Consider the following 6,667-nt stretch of genomic DNA (forward strand, 5'->3'; position numbering starts at 1 on the left):
ATATATATATATATTTTTTCAATTAAATTATATGTATATGATCATGTGTATGTATAAAAGTACAAATTGCTCATTCATTAAACACCTTCTGAATACCTAGTAGGCACCAGACATTGGGAAGGGTGTTAGGAATCTCTAGTAATGATGACATCGATACTGGGAATTAAACAGTAGACTTTTCTCTGGAGCCTTCTATGAGGTAGGCATGGAACAGGAATCCTCCACCTAATTTAGTTCCCATTTTATAACTGAAGAACAAAGAATTAGAGAAAATGTCTAATGCAAATGATCAGCTCTATTTGCAAAGCGGTTAATTAACTTATGGTCTGTTAGGCTCAAAAACGTGTCCAGCTATGTCACACTGTCTTCATAGAGAAGACAGACGTACTTTCCCCAAAGACCAAAGGTCACAAGGACAGTAGATGTGCGGAGAGTGAGGAGACACCATGGTACATGCTGTCCTCCAGTATTGGTCTGACCCTTCACAAATCTCTAACAGAGAAGGGTCAGACCAATACTACAAGGTCCATGGATTTTCTCGTGCATATTTTCTCTGTCTCCAATGCTTTCTTTTTAAGTCCCTTCCTTCTAGGACTGTGAGGTTGACTCAGTCAGGCTGCTCTGGCCTGCAGGTCACAGGTGCAGAGTCCACAGGACTCACTGGATGCATGTGGCGTTAGGCTGCCCCGGGGGCCGGTGTAGGGCAGAAGAGCACAAACCTGCTCAGCACACCTCCTAGCTGGCCTGCCACCAAGCCAGACCAGACTCCCTCATGGTGGGATACTAACAGAATGACCAGGGGTCAGAGAGGACAGAGTCTGTTTGTTTAGCCAGCAGCACCCCAGTGGAATCGGCCACTCTTTTCTGCTGATCTCATCTTTTCATCTCTTCCAAGGCCTAATCAGTTTAGTTTTCTTTAAGTTGTGTTTATATTAGTCACAAGAAGTGGCTGTTGGTGACCAAAGAACTCAATTAACAGAGAGTATCTATGTGCTGGAGCAACCAAGTTCTCCACAGGGGTCTCTTCCTTTAATTTTTAGCAAAATCAGATGTGGTAGAAAGGAAATTATGGACTCTACATGAGAAAGCTGGGGCACAGAGATGTCAGGTCAACTTCTCCATGCCACACAGCAAGGCAGTGATGGAGCTGTGACTCAAACTGGGGTCTGTCAGACCTCTGAGTTCACATCCGGAGCCTTCCTGCAGTCACCACCTCAGTGAAATGTCAGGTGCACACAGTGCTATGGAGCCAGGGAGATGGATGTAGTCAACCCAGCTTATGGATCAAGAGGGACCTTGCTGCCCAGCTGAAATCCATCAGATGCATCCACAGAGAGGGGACAGGTGGGCCAAGCACACTAGGTGACCAAGTTAGGAAGGACATCGCAAGCAGAGGGCCTGTCCGCGAGACCTGGTCTCTTTCTAGGCTTCAAGAGACCATGAAGACAGATGGCCCATCCCCCTTGGAATGAGGTTCTGCATTCACTGGCTTCTGACGTTTCTCCCCGACTCTTGGGGTTCAGGCAAGCAGTCCTTATCTTATCCCCCACCTCTCCGTGACCCGTTCTTGTTCCTGCTTCTTCCTGGGCATCCGATTACCTGCTGTCTGAATCCACCAGCCACCTCTGCCTCAGGGGTCACTGGAAACAGTGCCTGTTTAGGGGGTGTTCATGGAAACCTCACAGGGTCCTTGGGGAGACGGGCTCCAGGCACCCCTATCAGAAGGGCCATGAACCAACCATGCAGTGCCCAGGGCTCCTTCATGGAAGCCAATTAACCATCCCAGACTCACAGAATAAAGGCTTGTTTGAACCCTTTTTGAAAACACACTGTTTGCTTTCTACACATGCAATAGCGGGGTTTTCTCCAGGATTTTGTTCAGTTGATGCCCAGGGTTAAATTTTCAGCTTTGGAATGAACTCAGAGGTGTTGAATTGGAGTAGGTTTTGGAGTTAAACTTCAAACAGCTTCACAAAGGATGCTTTCTGGGGAAGAGCAACTGCTCCCAGAGGCTTTGCTGCCACCTTTCCGGCTCCTCCCATGAGCATCTTCTCTCTTTCCTGATGGCTTACCTGACCACCTTTCAGTGGGACATGATGGTGACAGCATGCAGGCTGTCAGCCAGAGGACTGGACACGGGGGTCAGAAAGCAAGCACTGGAGTTATTTTGGGGGGCTTTCCTTGAATAGACACTTGGATTTAGGTGGCCAACACGTTGATCTTGGTTCCTACTGGAGGTCAAAGTCACTACTATGGAGCTGGGAAGAGTCATGTGGATCCTAGGCTTGGTGCTGAGGCCAACTGCTCTGCTCTCTGTGTTCGTCTTACTCTGGTGCACGCCCCAAAGCGGTGTGTCCGTTGTGTGGAACCTGATGGCAAGGTGCAAGGCGGCTGGGCCCAGCTTCTTGGGCAGATCATGGTCCAGAACTCGTGGTCCAACTGCAGTCAGTTCTGCTGACCAGTGTCATCTATGAACGTTATTCCAAAGTACTCCTTCTTTATTCAGGTTGAAGTGTGAAGCAACAAGGTCCAGCATCTCTCTTGACAGACCTTTGGGCTGGACCAGTAGCTCCAGCCTTCTGTCATCCAGGAGGTGCACCTGTAGTGCCTGTCCTCTGTCATCTGGTACACATCCGCATCCCGCACAAGTCCGCAGCACCTGGTGGCAAGCCCGCAGCCGCTCCGTGGACAATCTCCACAGTGTGGACACTGTCAGGTTCCACACGAAGGGGCTGCTGGTGAACAGCAGGTCCTCCACGCAGCACAGGAACACCAAGGCCATCCTCTTGGCTCCAGCCGGTGTCCCCACCACCGTCCCAAAGCCACCTCCGCGGGCAGCAGTGTCAAGCCTGTTGCCTGCCTGGTCTACAGTGTGCATCCCGGCCGGTTCTGGGCGACATGCCATGGGATTGGGCACCGGTCAGCCAAAGGCGGTGGCTGGAACTGGCGGCCTGCCTGTGCACTGCCCGCCCGCAGTGCTCAGCAGGCTGTGCTAAGCTCCACCAACTCCTAATATATTTTTAAGTCTTTACGTTACTCCTCAAAATAATCCTATGAGGAAGTACTAATATTTTCTCATTACTATTGCTATTATTACCATTGTTGTTGTTATTACTCTCATTTTATACCTGAAGAAATAGAAACACAAAGAATTGTTGAAAAGTCAGCTAGTAAGTGCAGAGCCAGGAGGCAGGCAGGCTCCAGGGTCCATTTTTAATCACTAGACTTTAATGATGCTTACGTTTGGGTTGTAGGCTTTCTCAGCTTTATGTTTTAGAAAACCAATACATAAATCTATGTAGTATGATTTTTCCTGAATGTTAATTATAGGAAATTGGTTCCAATATGTGATACCACTAAATGGGTTAGTAGACCTGGACCATTTACATTTGCCTCAAGATAGTCATAGATAAAAAATATAATACTCATGCATATACTCTATTTTTCAAGCTGTGGCTTTCTACTTCTAAGTCTGCAATATTCAGTCTCATTCCCAGGTGTTCATGCCTTGTAAAACGTTTGCTAATGCCATTTTATGCCACTAAGTTAATATTCCCCATTATATCATTAAACCATGCACACAAGGCAGGAGAATCTGAAATTCAAAACAAGTTTGGGCAACTTGGACACGACTCAAAATTTTAAAAAGTGCTAGAATGTGGCTCAGTGGTAATATACACTGAATTCAGTTCCTTAGTACAAGAGAATGGGGGAGAGATGAAGGTCTTCAAATGCTGAGAATTGAATATATATATATATATATATATATATATATATATACACATACACACACACACATATATGCTTATGTAGTATATAAAATAAAATATACATGTATAGTCTAGCTCATATATATACTATATATGCATATATATGCATGTATACTTTACATTCCTAATTTAACCCAATTCTTACAAAACCCCTTTAACAGAAGTAAAAAAAAAATCATTGCTACTCTTCTTGGATTAGCAGATATGTCATAACACATTTTTAAAATTTTTAATGTTAAGGAAATTATCAGAATAAGGGTTTAGAAAAAGAAAAATATTCAGAAAAGACCATTCATCCTATTACATGAGAAATAATTGAAGTGCTAGATAGTTTAGGAACTGTCTCATAGAAAATAAGTAGATCTGGGGCTGGGGTTATGGCTCAGTGGTAGAGCTCTCACCTCCCACATATAAGGCCCTGGGTTCGATCCTCAGCACCACGTATAAATTAAATAAAATAAAGTTTTAAAAAAAAGAAAAAGAAAAGAAGTAGATCTGACCTTACTGTCACAAGAGCACAAAATGAGGACCAATAGGTGGGAGCTCCAGGGGAGTAGATTTATAATCAACCTAAAGAGCACGTACCAATGCTTTGTATTTACTGGACATTGAATGGGTTTCTTTGAGAGGATGGTGGACTCCTAAGTACTGACTGAATAACTGTTTTGGGAAATGTTGAAGAGAGAATCTTTGGAAGTTTTTTTTTAATACTTTTTTAGTTGTAAATGGACACAATATTTTTGTATGTATTTATTTTTATGTGGTGCCAAGGATTGAACCCAGTGCCTCACAAATGTGAGTCGAGTGCTCTATCACTGAGCTACCACCCCATCCCAGAATCTTTGCAAGTTTGCTAAGTATTCTGTTCCCCTCTCTCTGCAGTAGATTAAATACCTGTGGAACTCAGAAGTGATCATATGACTTTCTCTGACCAATGAGATGTGAGCAAAAGTGATATCTGCCATTTCCTGGTAGAAGTTTTAAGAGAAATGATGCAGTTTGCTGTGTCTCTTTTCCTTTACTACAAACAGCTGTCCATGTGTGGTCAACCTGGACACTAAATGAATATGGTATGGTTCAGAACCTCAGGTGACCTCCACTAGACATTAACATGAACAGAAACAAACCTTTGGATGTTTTTTGAACCATTAGATTTTGGGGGTTGCATATAAACTGAAGCATAATGGACCCTATCCTGACTGATACAGACTCTTCTTGATTTAGGTGACCCCTAAAACCAATCCTATACATGAAGTTTTCAGGATGTGATATCATCTGCAGTATTTTTTAGTTGTTTACTTCCTGTATTTCTTCCTTATAGTTGAGTTGTAATTGTGAAAGGTTATAGAGTCAAGAAAAAAAATCATGAATTTTTGGGTTGTAACTTAGTAGTAGAATCCTTGTCTTGTCAGCATGAAGGCCTGGGTTTTATCCCCAGTACACCCCCCACACATACACAACATACAAGAATCATGAATTGTCAAAGTTACCCTTGAAAATAATGAGAAACACACACAAAACCAAAACAATAAATGCAGTAGTATATGCATATCTCTGTCAGTATTATACATAAATTTACAATGAAGTTGTTGGATTATTTTTTAAGAATAATGTTGCATGACAATACATATCTTTAAATTCTAGAATTATTCCTGTTTAGCAAGATGTGCATGTTTTAATATTTACCAGGAAACTAAGGACAAAGTAACTGAAGAAATTGAAATTGGTCTCTCCCATTTCATGCTGACTGGGGGCTTTTGCTCTCTGAGTGGAGTGGTGGTAGAGACCCTGTTCTCTGTTTCCCCACTATGACTTTAAGTGTTATGTTCCCTAAGTTACATGTGCCATGCCATGGTGCAATTGTACGGTACTTCTTTTCTTCCTTATAGTTTGAGTATTAAGGGCTGGGGTTGTGGCTCAGTGGTAGAGCTCTCGCCTAGCACATGTGAGGACCTGGGTTCAATCCTTAGGACCACATAAAATAAATAAAGATAAGGTGTCCATCTACAACTAAAAAAATAAATATTTCAAAAAAAATGTTTGAGTATTAAAACGCGAGCTTAGGTCCTGAACCAAAATTTCAGGTGACCACAGATTAAAGGAGACCAACAAATTTGGACTATATGTTCTTGTTTCATAACACATTTATTTTTAAAAAGTAACAGGAAGCTTAAACTAAATAGAAGATTNAGCACCAGCTGGGCATGCTGCTGCACGTCTATAATCCCAGCAGTTTGGGAGGCTGAGACAGGAGAATTGTGACTTCTAAGCCAGCCTCAGCAATTGTGAGGTGCTTAGCAACTCAGTGAGACCCTGTCTCTAAATAAAATACAAAATAGGGGTGGGGATATGGCTTAGTGGTCAAGTGCCCTGAGTTCAATCCAAGTACCCAAAAAAAAAAAAAAACTAACACCAAAACCAAATAAATAACCCAATCAATAAATGGGCAAAGGAACTGAATGTGCACATCACAGAAGAAATACAATTGGTTAATAAATATATGGAAAAATGTTCACCATCTCTAGCAATTAGAGAATCACAAATTAAAACTACACTGAGATTTCATCTCACTCCAGTTAGATGCTAATTATCAAGAATACAAATAACAGTAAATGTTGGTGAAGATGTGGGGGAAAATGTACCCTCATACATTGCTGATGGGACTACAAATTGGTGCAAGTACTAAGGAAAGCAGTAGGGAGATTCCTTAGAAAACATTGAATGAAACCACCATTTGACCTAGTTATCCCACTCCTCGGCACATTCCCAAGAATCTTAAAATCAGTGTACTATAGTGACACAGCCACATCAATGTTCACAACAGCTCAATTCACAATAGCTAAACTATGGAACCAAACTATGTGCCTTTCAAGAAATGGATAAAGAAAATGTGGTAT

At 42.3% G+C, this 6,667-nt stretch overlaps 1 long non-coding RNA gene across 1 annotated transcript in view; it reads left to right on the top strand.

The window, feature by feature from the left end:
- The window catches only part of LOC125614853, a 14,347-nt gene extending 10,928 nt beyond the window's left edge, over window positions 1-3,419 (top strand). Inside the window, exon 2 of the long non-coding RNA XR_007345421.1 lies at window positions 2,507-3,419. This is a non-coding gene — a long non-coding RNA (uncharacterized LOC125614853). The remainder of the gene's footprint in view (window positions 1-2,506) is intronic.
- Window positions 3,420-6,667: the final 3,248 nt, after the last annotated feature.

Source organism: Marmota marmota, unplaced genomic scaffold (assembly GCF_001458135.2).
Source record: "Marmota marmota marmota unplaced genomic scaffold, marMar, whole genome shotgun sequence".
Lineage (NCBI taxonomy): Eukaryota > Metazoa > Chordata > Mammalia > Rodentia > Sciuridae > Marmota > Marmota marmota.